Below are 13559 nucleotides of genomic sequence, written 5' to 3'. Positions count from 1 at the left end.
TTCCAGAAATTTCCACTTGAAATGAGGACCAAATTTTCGTAATATGTATTATAACCCCAGGGGCTCACATCTGATGAGTATGGGCTTGGCACACCCAGGGTCCTGAGCTGGATATCATCATTCTTTTTCTTGGTGATTCCCTTCTACCTCTCTCTCTCTCTCTCTCTCTCTCTCTCTCAGGGTAATTCAGAATTTTTTTTTTGGCTGGTGCAGCATATGTCTCAGGCTTCTTACACCATGTGGCTAATAATAATAATAATGTGCTTGTACATAGTACAAGTACATTAGAGGGGAACAGGTATCCTGTATGTTATCAGACACTCAGCCTAAAACACTGATGGATCCGATATCTCTCTATTAAAGAAGATTTAGGAGAAGTCCGGTTGGCCTGCCTCCCTAAAATCCACTCATGCACACCTTCTCGATGGTAAGCCCCTGTTATGTCGCTTAGGTGACAACGAATGTGTAGAGTGGTTCTCTTCAAGACGCCTGGTCAGCGTGAAGAGGAAAAGACCAAACCCTCCAGCATGAGAGCACAACAATACAAATGGCCCTCAGTCCCCAGCAGCTTTCACTCTCCCTCGTACGGCAGCGAGAGGATCAGAGTGGAAGTAGAGGGTGCTAAGAATCTCTGGGTACGACCAGGCTGCCATGCACGGAAACTGAACTTGGCCTGTTATAACGTAAGATCCCTCATCGGTGAAGACAGGATATTAGAGCTGGAAAAGGAATTAGAAAATGTGAATTGGAATATCATCGGTTTGGCTGAAACAAGAAGAAGAAATTAATCACTTATAAGTTTATCAAGTGGAAATCTGTTGTACACCAATGGAAACAGTGAAAGGAGCGAAGGTGGAGGTGGCTTTCTGGTCCATAAAGATTTTAAAAACAACATTTTGGAATTCAAAAGTACATCACCAAGGGTGTCAAGGCTAATACTCAAGATTTCTAAGAGGTACAAGCTAAAGATTATAATGATTTATGCACCAACATCGAGCCATGATGATGAAGAGGTTGAACAAATGTACACCGAAATTGAGAGTCTTCTAGATGAGCAGAAAACCCACTACGCTATTATTATGGGGGACTTCAATGCTAAGGTTGGAAAAAGGCAAAACAGCGCAGAAAGAGGAACTATAGGAAATTTTGGAATTGGTGAAAGAAATAAAAGAGGTGAAAGACTTGTGGAATTTGCAGAATCTCAAGGACTGTCAGTAATGAACACTTTTTTTTCAAGAAAAGGGTGAACAGGAAGTGGACATGGAAGAGTCCAAATGGATTAACAACTAATGAAATCGACTTCATCCTCACTAACAGAAGATATATTGTGAATGATGTTACCGTCCTGAATAAGGTAATTGGAAGTGATCACAGAATGGTAAGATGTACACTTGATATAGATGTAGGAAAGGAAAGGAAAAAACTGACTCGAGTAAATAATACAAAGGTCTTTGAGATAACAGAGGAGGAGAAAAAGCAGTATGTACTGGAACTTAAAAACAAGTTTGAGCTTCTGCAGACTGCTCAGGACCAAGATATCGACGAGGAATATTACAACTTTCTGAAAGTGATAAAGCCCAAGAAACCTATAGGGAAACAGAAATCTAAAGAAGAAAAAATTAGCCAAGAAACACTTGTCATGATGAACCGAAGACGACAAATAAAGAGCAAGAAAAACACTGACAGGGAGAAAATTGAGTATACTGAGTTATGCAAAGCCATTAGAAAGAGACTCGGAGAGGACATAAGAAGATTTAACAAAAGAAAAGTAGAACAAGCATTAAGGGAAAACAAAAGATTTAAATCAGCAGCCATGAGCAGTAATACAGAAAGACGAATGATACTGAAACTGAAGAATAGCGATGGTGTACTTATAAACAGCAGAGAAGGCATAATTCAAATAGCAGAAGACTACTATAGAGAATTATACAAGGAGTGAGGGAATGATACCAGCAGTGGAGAAGATGGATTGCAAAGTAGCAACACATACGACATACCCGATATTCTTCCTGATGAGGTAGAACATGCATTGAAGAAAATGAAGAATCGGAAAGCCCCGGGGGAAGATGAAGTTACTGTAGAGTTATTAAAATTGGGAGGAAGAGACATAACACAACAACTGGCAAGGCTCTTCACAAAGTGCATTAGAAAAGGTGTGACGCCTAAGCAGTGGAATAATGCAATCATAGTTTTGCTGCATAAGAAAGGAGATAAATCAGAAATTGGAAATGATAGACCAATTAGCTTGTTATCCCACATCTACAAGTTGTTCACAAGGGTCATTACTAACAGATTAGAAAGAATACTTGATGAGAATCAACCGAAAGAGCAAGCTGGCTTTAGGACAAGATTCTCAACTATGGATCACCTTCACGTAATATCACAGCTAATGGAGAAAGCAAATGAATATAAAACACCATTATGCCTGGCATTTGTGGATTATGAAAAGGGATTTGACTCCATACAGCATAAGGCAATGTTTCGGGCACTGGAAAGACAAGGCATAGATACCCCATATATTATGATTTTGAAGAAAATATATGAGAGTGCTACCTCCTTTATTAGACTAGACAAAGACAGTAGGAAATTTAAAATCGAGAAAAGAGTTCGAAAAGGAGACACAATATCTCCGAAGCTGTTTACTGCTGCCCTTGAGGAAGCTTTCAGAAGATTAGACTGGTCGCAGAAAGTAGTCAATGTGAACGGAGAGTACTTAAACCATTTACGATTTGCAGATGACATTGTGTTCATTAGCCACGATCCCAAAGAATTAGAGGAAAATCTTAATCAGTTATGCACAGTTAGTAAGGATTTTGGACTAAAGATGAATATGGCTAAAACAAAAGTAATGATGAACAAGTATGCCAAGGAAAGGAAAATAATGATTGAAGGAGCAGTAATTGAAAAGGTGGAGTCATATACTTATCTGGGACAAGTTATTAGCTGTAATAATGATAAATGGCTGGAAGTCAAGAGAAGAATAAATTTTGGATGGATAGCATTCAGGAAATAATAGTCACATACTGAAGAGCAATATCCCAGTTTGTCTGAAACGTAAAATAATGAACCAATGTATACTCCCCACCATGACTTATGGAAGTGAAACTTGGGCACTCACCAAAAGAATGGAAGAGAAGCTGAGAACTACACAGCGAAGAATGGAACGAATTAAATTGGGAATCAGACTGTTAGATAAGAAGAGAAACACATGGATTAGGCAGCAAACTCAAGTAAAGGACATTCTTATCAAAACTAAAGAACTAAAATGGTCTTGGGCAGGACACATAGCTCGAAGACATGATGACAGATGGACTAAGAAAATAACAGAATGGTACCCAAGAGGAGCTAGAAGAAAACCTGGAAGACAAAGGCGGAGATGGATAGATGAAATTCATGAGTTTTTGGGTAGTAAATGGATGGCCAGTGCTCAAAACAGAAGGAACTGGAAAGTTGCTGGAGAGGCCTTCATCCTGCAGTGAATTGAAAATGGCTGATGATGATGATGTACATAGTAAAAAATGAATCGAAGGAACTGAAAAATGAGACAATTATTTTATTAGACATTTTTCATTATAATACGTATGTTGAACAATGTAAGGTTAAGTAAAGTTTATAGAAGTTACACTATTTTTCAGTTTTACGAAAAAAAAGAATGAATTCAGAGTTTGTCTGGTTTTTTTTTTGCCATATTTTTGCAGATAAAATTGTGTCATAGCATTTAGCTATGTCTCAAACTTAATGTTTAACTTTTGGTGCACGATCATAAAGAGGGTTTTTCTCACAAAAATATTCAAGTGTTTGGTCAATTTTCTCAAGGGCTTCTTTTAATTCTCACATTCTGGTAACTGCGGGAACTCGTATAATAAATACTCGAATACTGGGGACCCCCTGTATATACTGTGAAGAAATTAAATAAGTTTTTCACATAAAATAAAGAAGGCTGTTAATTTTTGTTCATTTTAACTTGTCATGCAGCTGACAAACTGTATTTTTTTTTTTTTTTTTATGTAAACCCCAAACACGAGAGGTATTAGAACCTATAGTACTTAGTACCATGCTTGGGTTGGAGGTTGGGAAGATGAAAGAAGATATTTGTTGATATTGGACTTGAACTTCTGTAGGCTATAATGCAATGGGAAGGGATTTTTTCTTTTTTAATGGCTGATGCTGTATAAGCTTGGTTTCTTTCATCATATGCCTCTACTAATGCTAATGTTAACATTGGTTCTGTAGAATTAAATCTACAGTTTATGAAGGGAATTAACCATATATTTAAGGAAGCATATATTTTTTCAGGTGAATCTACCTCCCTCTTCCTCTCTCTCTCTCTCTGCTTTCATCTGTTTTAAGTGACATCAAACTGGTCACACAAACATATGACCCAGAGCCAGATTTCCCATTAGGCACTGTAGGCACAGTGCCTAGGTTCTACGAAATTTTTAGGGCCTACGAACGAAGGGGGAAAAAAAAGTTTTCGAACACCATTTTCGAAAATCATTTTCTACACTTGATATTTCTTTGCAATCGACTCTAGGAGTTTCAATTCAATATGCATATGTTATCTAGCGACTGTTCTCGAAACTAGAAGAAAGTAATGGTCGCTCCATCAATTGAGGTGGTTTATAATTTACTACAGTTGACACTTGAGTCATGACATGATTTGCAGTCAAAGTGTTAAAATAGAAGAAACATTTTTCCCTTTTTTTAGCACATTTCAGAATAAAAGTGCCTAGGGCCTACAAACACCAAAATCCAGCCCCTGATATGACCACCTACCACATAGCTGTAATCTGCTTTTGCAGATTCCTACTGTGCGGCTAGTCACACAACTCTTTGTGTTAAGTTACAAAAGTTACTGAATACTAAATACTGCACTAAAATTACTGAAAAGTTACTGAATGCTGCACTAAAAGATAATTTTGCCCCCTTTTTTTTTTGCATGGATTGTTAAAGAATGATATTGTCATCAATACAAGTGGCAGACTGCTTTATTAATATATTCTGCTTTGATTTTTTTTCTTTTTGTAAAGTGTACCAGATTTTATAATTTTTTTGGATGTTCTTATAGTAGCAAAATATTTATTTAAACAAAACCTGCATGCATCAAATATAAAAAAAAAAAAAAAAACCACAGCAGCCTGTGAGACCATTCTATACTAAACTGCTGATGCAACAAAAATCGCACTGTCTGTTAGATTAGTTAACTGCTATTTGATTATATTACACTCAACTTTCAATGCAGACTTTGAGCATCCCCTGAACTTTACTGTTGGCACAATACACTCAACATCCTCCACAGCTGCCTTTGGGTGTAGCAAGATTTGTCACTCCATAAAATTTTGACACTATGGACCAATTACAGTATTCAGTGCACTGTGCAACATAAGACTGTTGATTATGGTTGATGTCTGCTTCATGCACTGCTGCTATCCCATGAAAACTGAGGCTACAGGGCTCCATATATAGTGTTCATAGACTTCAACCCCTGTTGATATTAAACTACTGGTTCATGATGACTGATATATAACCCTTCCAAATACCCTCTGGTTACATGATCTTCCCTGATCTCCTTGTGCACTGCTGGATGGTGATGCCCTCATGCTTCCATTTCATGGTAAAATCACCAATAGCCAACTTCAGTAATTGCACAAATTGAGAAGCCAATAATTGGAGACCTAACAGTAGCATCCCACTCGAAGTCAGTCAAAGTTTAGCTCCGTACGCCATGATGAGAAGAGCTATTCTTGTGCGGCTCACACATCTTCTGTATACACTGGTATGAGTCACTTGTTTATCCGGGAAATTTCCAATGGGTCTATGCAATCAGGGATATCTGGATACCTTCTGGAGGGTAGTGCATCTTGCACACATAATATAAAGTTAACAAGCAATCAATGGATGTGGGAAACTGGAAGTGGGAAGGGATTAGATCTTCTTTATGTGATTTTGTTAAATAAACGTCTCCTTATCTAATAATTTTGTGTCCTATCTTTATAACCATGTGTAACGTTGGATATATGATTGATTTATATTAGTTTCTCATCTTGCACTATACATTTTCATTTCTGGTACCATCATGGCCCACATTCTACATATGGCTTCGGGAAAGCTAGAAATATCTCTACAAATAATTAAAGGGTCTGATTGTCCCTATCTTTATGACATATCATTTCATTAATAAATTAACTGTTATAGCTTCTGGCTTTGATTTATTGTTGACATTAGAAACAAAACTGTTCACTGACAAACAACTACTATATGTACCTGCACATATGCATGTGATGGAAAGATGTACAGCGTATATATTTAAATAACGGAAGAAATAGTTGATTTCACAAAATAATTGGGATAAGTGATGTACCCACGAAATTAGTGAACGTATATAATTCATCCGGATGGTTAAAACGCTGGGAGTGTTTTATAGACAAGGAAGCCTTGCTTATTACATAAGTGTACAAAAAACATCAGGCTGATGTTAGTGATTACATTGGACACATTATATTTGCATGAAATATAATATGGTAGATATAAAACATGGGACTTTCAAAATACGCTTTTAGTGTACCAAAAACATACACATCAAAACTTAGGTAATCCAGACATTTTCAACGCTAACGGTAGAGGGCGAAAGTTTCTTTTATTTCTAACCTAAATGACATACCAAAATAAATATTTCATAACTACCTTTTCCACTGTTCCATAATCAACTTATGATTTTAAAAGCATCACTAAAACGAATGAACAAATAAAATCAACACAGTTACAATACCAAAGAAAACTTCCCATCTACGAACCTTCCCACCACAAACACACATCTTGTGTGTACTACTGGTAACTAGGCTACATGCAGTTAACACCCATCAAGCAAAATACTGTATATACGGAAACGTTAAATAAGTTAGGACATATAAAGTAGCGTTTTAAAAGATTAGAAATATATTAAAAGGTTTTGGCACGAACTGCTAATTATTTCTTCTTCGTTCATTTGACTGCCTACATTAGAGAGTGATTTTTCTATATTCCAGGAAAGAGCCATTAAAATTCTTTCTTGGCACAGTTTGATTCATTGATTGATTAAACAAATTGATCAAAGTAAATTTGAAGTTAAAAAATTTATCCAGATGTATTTTTCAGATGTGCCGTTTTTTTTGGGTTCGCGTGAAGAAAGATCAGTTGGAAATAACAAGAAGCGACAAATTTCTGCTCTCCACCAAAATCCTGTCTCTCTTCCCCCGCTCTTGAACAAGAGTACTACACACTGTTCAGGCTCGTATACCCCCCCCCCCCCCAAACCTGGAGTTATTATGATAGTTTCGCTACCAATATGAATAACATATGATTACGTATAACAATACCCGGAAAGCGCATTGTCAACACAAAGCCATTTACATGGAGAAAAGCAGCAGTTTGCGGTAATTTCAGATATGAAAAAAAAAAAAAAAAAAAAATCAAAAGGTGGTCTGATTCGTTGCATGTAGATAAAATTATTACTATTAACTTTCATAAATCGTGAGCTTTAATTAAGGTGATCAGATTTTTTAAAAATTAGGAAACGGAACGCCACATGTAATCAATAGTGACAAACTGCGTAATGCGCATGCGAATTCCACAAATCTGACTGCCGTGTAATTGCAATATTGTAGAAACCTATAATGCACACCTTTTTTTTAAAGTACAACTTTTTTTAAAATACATGACCGTTCATATAGTAATTATCTTACCTTAGCCGTGCAACACAGCTCTATATCACAAAGGAAAATGCTTCGATTCAAAGAATCAGAGAATTTCTTAAGAGAAAAACATATGTGAGAATTTACTATGTGTAATAAGAGATTGAACAATACTGAAATCCACGTAAATTTTAAAGAACAAAAATGATCGAGTTTATTGAAACAAGTTGGAAAGAAATCTTCACAGAAAACAATCTAAAATGTCAACCATTTAAAGGTCAGTTTTGACGCTTTTCGTTCTTATAATCACCTTACTTTTCCTTCCTCTAGACTTGAAACTGATATCCACAAGGATTTCGAAACGTAGTCAAAATTGTCTTCTCAGTGATTGGATTATTGGAACTTTTCTGTAAAGTTTTCTTTACAGCTTTTTTTCAGTAAACATGCTTATTTTTGTCTTTAAAATTTACTTACAGTGCAGTGTTCTTTAATCTCTTATTACAATTAGAATCACAAAAGTTATTCTGTGAAAAGTAGGAGGTCATTTGAAATGAAACTAAAATTATTTTTGAATGCTGTTGGAACCGTTATTTGCAGCATCCTTCATTTAATCATCCATGTACAATCAATATGCCGTCATTTTGTCTTCTAAAATATGCATATTATGACAAAGCTCAAGCTGTATGGAGGATGTGTATTTATCAATGATATCGATGAAGGTATATCAGGCTTAATGTTCAAGTTTGAAGATGATACAAAGGTTGGCAGGGTTGTTAATGACAATAAAGACAGTATATTACTGCAACATTATCTATAAAAGTTAGGCAGATGGGCTGAGAAGTGGCAACTGAAGCTTAACATTGACAAATGCAAAGTACTTCATATGGGTAGCAGTAACCCAAGAGAAACATACCAACTGTGTGGTACTACACTCAGGGAGGTGGAGAATGAAAAAGACTTGGAGATAATTGTGCAGTCAGATATGAAGTTCTTTGAGCAGTGCAGACGGGATGCCAGAACAGTTCATGGAGTCTTGTCAATGATATATAGGAATTCTGCTAGCAGGGATAAGAAGGTGATTATTCCCTTGTATAAGGCAATGGTCCGGCCACACCTTGAGTACTGCATACAGGTCTGGAGATCTCGTTTTAGGAAGGATGTAAAGTACAGAGAAGGGCAACAAGATTGGTGAAAGGAACAAAGGGGTGCTCTTACGAAGTTCTGCAAATTGCAGTGTTTGGAGAGTAGGCACCTGTGAAGTGATCTGATTAAAATGTATAAGGCCTTGAATGGTTTGAGCAGGCTCAATGCTGATGGGATTCTTCCACTTGTTCAGATTAAGAGCCTGAGGGGGCATAGATTCAAATTGAGGAAAGACAGTTGTAGAATAGATGTGCGGAAGTTTGCCTTCAGCCAGAGAGTAGTTGATTGCTGGAAATGACGTCCATCAGTTGTTGTGGAAGTTAATAGCTTATATAAATTTAAGGCTGAACTAGACAAACATTTGGAGTGACTGGATGTGTGAAATGGGAAGTTTTTTTTTTTTTTTTTTTTTGGCTGATGCTGTATAAGCTTGCTTTCTTGCATCATATGCCTCAGCTAATGCTAATGTGAAATTATCTCCTAGTGAGATTTTTGATTGCGCATTGTCGTCCAAAAAAAAATGATACCCTCAGTTGAATACCCAGTTTTTCGTGTTTGTTGGCAGATCACAGATTAACTTTCAGAACTCGCAGCTAATTTTCGAGTTCTCTATTTCACGAAACAGAAGAGGCAGCAGAGAGTCCCTCAAAATCAAAGAATATAATGAGCATAATCTTCCCCAGGGTTGTAACAAGAATATAAACTCTGTGAAAGGAAAGTTTGTCTAACTGGGCCAAATATATTTCACGGTAGGTTTAGTTGTTGAACCGAGTTTCGGAGTTAAGAATCATGCACCTGTCACTGTAAATTAATCACTGAACATATCAATGAAAACATTTTGTAAAGGCCTCTGCAATAAAAGTTGAAATGCTGCCGTCTGCAATTGTTTTATTACTGTTTCTTCTGGCAGGGCAAATCCTAGTGTACAGTGGTGCGAAAAATAAATAAATAAATATATATATATATATATATATATATATATATACACTCAGTGATCACTGAATTATGACCACCTACCTAATACTTCATAGGTTCTCCTTTTGCCCTCAGTACAGCAGCTATCCGACGTGTCATTGATTCAACAAGATGTCGGAAGCGTTCGGGAGGTAGGGCCAACCAAGCTGTTCGTAATGTGCCAGCAATGGAGGTGATTGGTGTATCCAGACGCCTGATATGCCTTTCCATAGTGTCCCACAAGTGCTCTATGAGAGTGATATCGAGGGAGTTCGGAGGCCAATCGATATGCTGGAAGTCAGAACTGTGTTCCTCAAACCATTCTTGCACAACGCGCATTTTCGTCTTGCAAGACACCATCGCCATTTGGGAAAAAGTGTAACATAGTGGGGTGTACAGTCAGCAAGCAGTTGACGATAGCGGAGACCACTGATACATTGTTCCCCATGCATCAGAGGTCCAAGTTCCTGCCAGTGAAACATGCCCCACACCATATAACCACCTCCACCGGCCTGCACTTTTGACAACCCCTGGCTTGTAGCCGTGAAGGGTATTGTGTACGACATGTGCGTTTTGTATGCAATAAAGAGTTGTTCTTCTCCTATACCATGCATGGTTGATGAAGAGCCTCATGTTGTTGATGCCAAATCCGTACACGACCATCCACGGTGTGGAATAAATAACGTGACTCATCCGACCAGCATACCTTCTTCCAGTCTTCTAACGTCCAACTTGCATGCTCTTTGCACCAGGCAAGTCTTTTACACCGATGAACCTTGGTTAGGAGAGGATGCCACAGGGGTCGTCTTCTGGTACAGCCAATACGTGCAAGCGTGCAATGCATGGTCATGGCAGATATATTGTTCCATGTTGGCCCATGTTCAATTGAGTATTCGACTCTTCAACAGTGCTGCGCCTGTTCGAGTCGTCGGACCCGGTGCTCACCTATAACTTCAACCTTTCGCTGACCTTTGCAGTTTTGCCGTCGTGTCGTTGTTTGACCATTTTGACGTCAGTACTGGTACACTTTAACAACGGCGACTCTCGAACACCCCAATAGTTCAGCAGTTTGGGGTTTCCAGGCACCAGTTCGTCGAGCTCCCACAATCTGTCCTTTATCAAAGTCCAATAAATTCTTCCTTTTACCCAACACGCTCGGAATTTTATTACCTATTGAATCACTGACACCTTATCTATGCTACGTAGGTCAGCTAACTCCGCACTCTCGTACATCACGTGGTCAACGGGTCGCATTCAGTTTTCATAGGGTTAGTCATAATTCAGTGATCACTCAGTGTGTGTGTGTGTGTGTGTGTATGTATATATATATATATATATATTTTTTTTTTTTTTTAGCCAATTAGAGAATTCCTGTTTTTTCCCTGTTCCTCAATATTATACTGGTATGCAAAACTTAAGGACCAACACTATTTCTAAAGGTTACAACCACAAAATCTTTACTTAAAGTACTCTTTACTGATGAGAGTAGATTCAGTCTCAGCAACGATTCTGGATGTTAGCTAATCTGGCGAGAGGTTGGCACACGGTATTACCCCGCAAATATCACTGACAGGGATCGATATGGCGGTTGAGGTGTTCTCATCTGGGAAGGCGTTATCTTGGATCCTAGGAAACACCCAGCCCCAGGTGCAGTGCCATGGTAGAACCGGGACTTGCAGCACCTTAGAAAGGAAACTCATATCCGACGCAAGGCTTTTCAAAGGGCCCGAAGATCTTGGCCAGCTGCAGAAATGGAGGCCTTACGGCAGCGTTACAGAGAAGTGAGAAATGCCTACACCGCGAAGATACGTCACTACAAACAGGAGACTTGGCAGCAATTGGTCACAACTACTGGCAATAACGATCCCTGGGGGGTGGTCTACAAGATCACCACAAACAAGTTCCCTCGGGGGGAGGTTGTCGCTACTACTAGAATTCCACAAGGTGCCATGACTACAAACTGGGAAAGCACCATAAACAATATTCTTGACGTGGTCTTTCAACCACCGGCTGAATCACAGACTGATGATCAGAAGAAAATGTGCCAAGATAATGCGACCTACAATAACCAAGCAATGGAAATGCCTTTCACCAGGGAGGAGCTAACTGCAGCAGCATCAACTATCAGAGGAAATAAATGCCCAGGGCCAGACCTGCTAAAACCAGAAATTGTTAAAAAGACAGTAGAACATGCCCCTGACCTGATGCTAAATCTTTACAACAAATGCCTCCAGACAGGAGCCTTTCCAACATCTTGGAAGGTTGCCAATGTTAAACTTATCCTAAAAAATCCTTCCAAGTCGCCTATCCTTCCAGACTCTTACAGGCCTATAGCCTTGCTCTCCGTGGTCAGCAAGCTCTTCGAGCGCCTATTACATGCTCGTCTCCAACATCACTACAATACTGCAGGACTAGCAACGCCCAACCAGTTCGGCTTTCGACAGGGTCATTCTGCCATAGATGCCCACCAGCACCTCCTGGGGAAAGTGGAGAACTGCAACAGAAAATACTTCTTGGTGATCTCTATGGACTTCGCTGGGGCATTCGACACACTTTGGTGGCCGAGCGTCCTGGCCAGACTCAGAGCTGCAAATCTTCCCAGTAACCTCTATCAGACTTTACAGAACTACCTATCCAACAGATTCATAGTAGTGAATGCGCCCTATCAGACCCTCTCTAGAAGCATCCACCGGGGTGCCCACAGGGTTCGGTCCTGGGACCATTCCTATGGAACATCGTCTTGGACAGCTTCCTCGTCTCGGACCTCGGAGAAGTGGATGCTCAAGCGTTTGCCGATGACCTCATTCTCTCCGTCTCGGCGAACTCAAGGGCAAAACTGGAAGAATCTGCAAACCTCGCCTTGGAGCTACTGCAGAACTGGGCAAAACAGAATCACCTGAGAATATCACCAGAAAAAACCAACTCAGCCTTGCTGAAAGGGAACTTGGACCTACAACGGCCTCCACAAATTAAGATAAACCAGAGGACAATAAAATTCTCCAAACAACTCAAGTATCTAGGGGTCATCCTTGACCACAACCTATCCTTCAAAGACCACCTACAAAACATCCGAACCAAGATTAGGAAATATGCTGCCCTCATTGCTAGGGTGGCTCGAAGGGACTGGGGCCTTGGCCGGCGTACACTACATATCTTCTACAAAGCCATATTCATACCTATCATCACATATGCCTCTGGCGTATGGTATCACAAGGCTACTACCGCAGTCAACCGACGTATCATCAACTCAACGCAAAGGTCGATTCTACTATTTACTTCTCGTGCCTGCAGCACGGTGAGCATCCACGCTTTACAGGTCTTGACCGGAGTCCTCCCCCTTGATCTGGAGATTGTGGGCAAAGGTTTACTTTACCATCTTGCAAAGGGCACCTCAAGGACCTGTCTCGGACATACAACTGACCCAGCAAATAACCGCACCGCTGAAAAGAAGAGGCTCTACGCTCACCTGCTGCAGGTGTGGCAAGAGAGATGGACAAACTCCCATACAGGGGAGATAACCAGAAAGTTTATACCTGACGTCGGCAGGGTCTACCCTAAGTTCCCAACGTGGTTCTCACCTGGACTCCATGCAGTATACCTTCTCACCGGACATGGCGCCATCAATGCCAAACTTTGCCTTTTGGGAATTGAAGAGGACCCTACCTGTGTTTGTGGTGGTCTAGAGAGCTGGCAACATCTAATGTATGATTGCCAGCTTTATGACGACCTCCGCAACATCTTAATAACAAAGATCCTATATTGTCCTAGAGGACGGGAACACAACATACTGGA

General features: G+C 39.5%; 1 protein-coding gene across 3 annotated transcripts in view; it reads right to left on the bottom strand.

Moving 5' to 3' along the window:
- Positions 1-6799, bottom strand: part of LOC150088309 (cyclic AMP-dependent transcription factor ATF-2-like) — a 237356-nt gene extending 230557 nt beyond the window's left edge. For all 3 annotated transcript variants that reach the window (XM_090370702.1, XM_090370700.1, XM_090370701.1), the window contains exon 1: positions 6685-6799. The gene's annotated coding sequence lies outside the window, so the exon portion shown is untranslated. The remainder of the gene's footprint in view (positions 1-6684) is intronic.
- Between the last annotated feature and the right edge of the window lie 6760 nt (positions 6800-13559).

This window comes from Mastigoproctus giganteus, chromosome 3, assembly GCF_048544385.1.
Source record: "Mastigoproctus giganteus isolate SK-2022 chromosome 3, ASM4854438v1, whole genome shotgun sequence".
Lineage (NCBI taxonomy): Eukaryota > Metazoa > Arthropoda > Arachnida > Uropygi > Thelyphonidae > Mastigoproctus > Mastigoproctus giganteus.
Note: the sequence above shows the minus strand (reverse complement) of the source record. Positions and strands in the feature narration are given on the sequence as shown.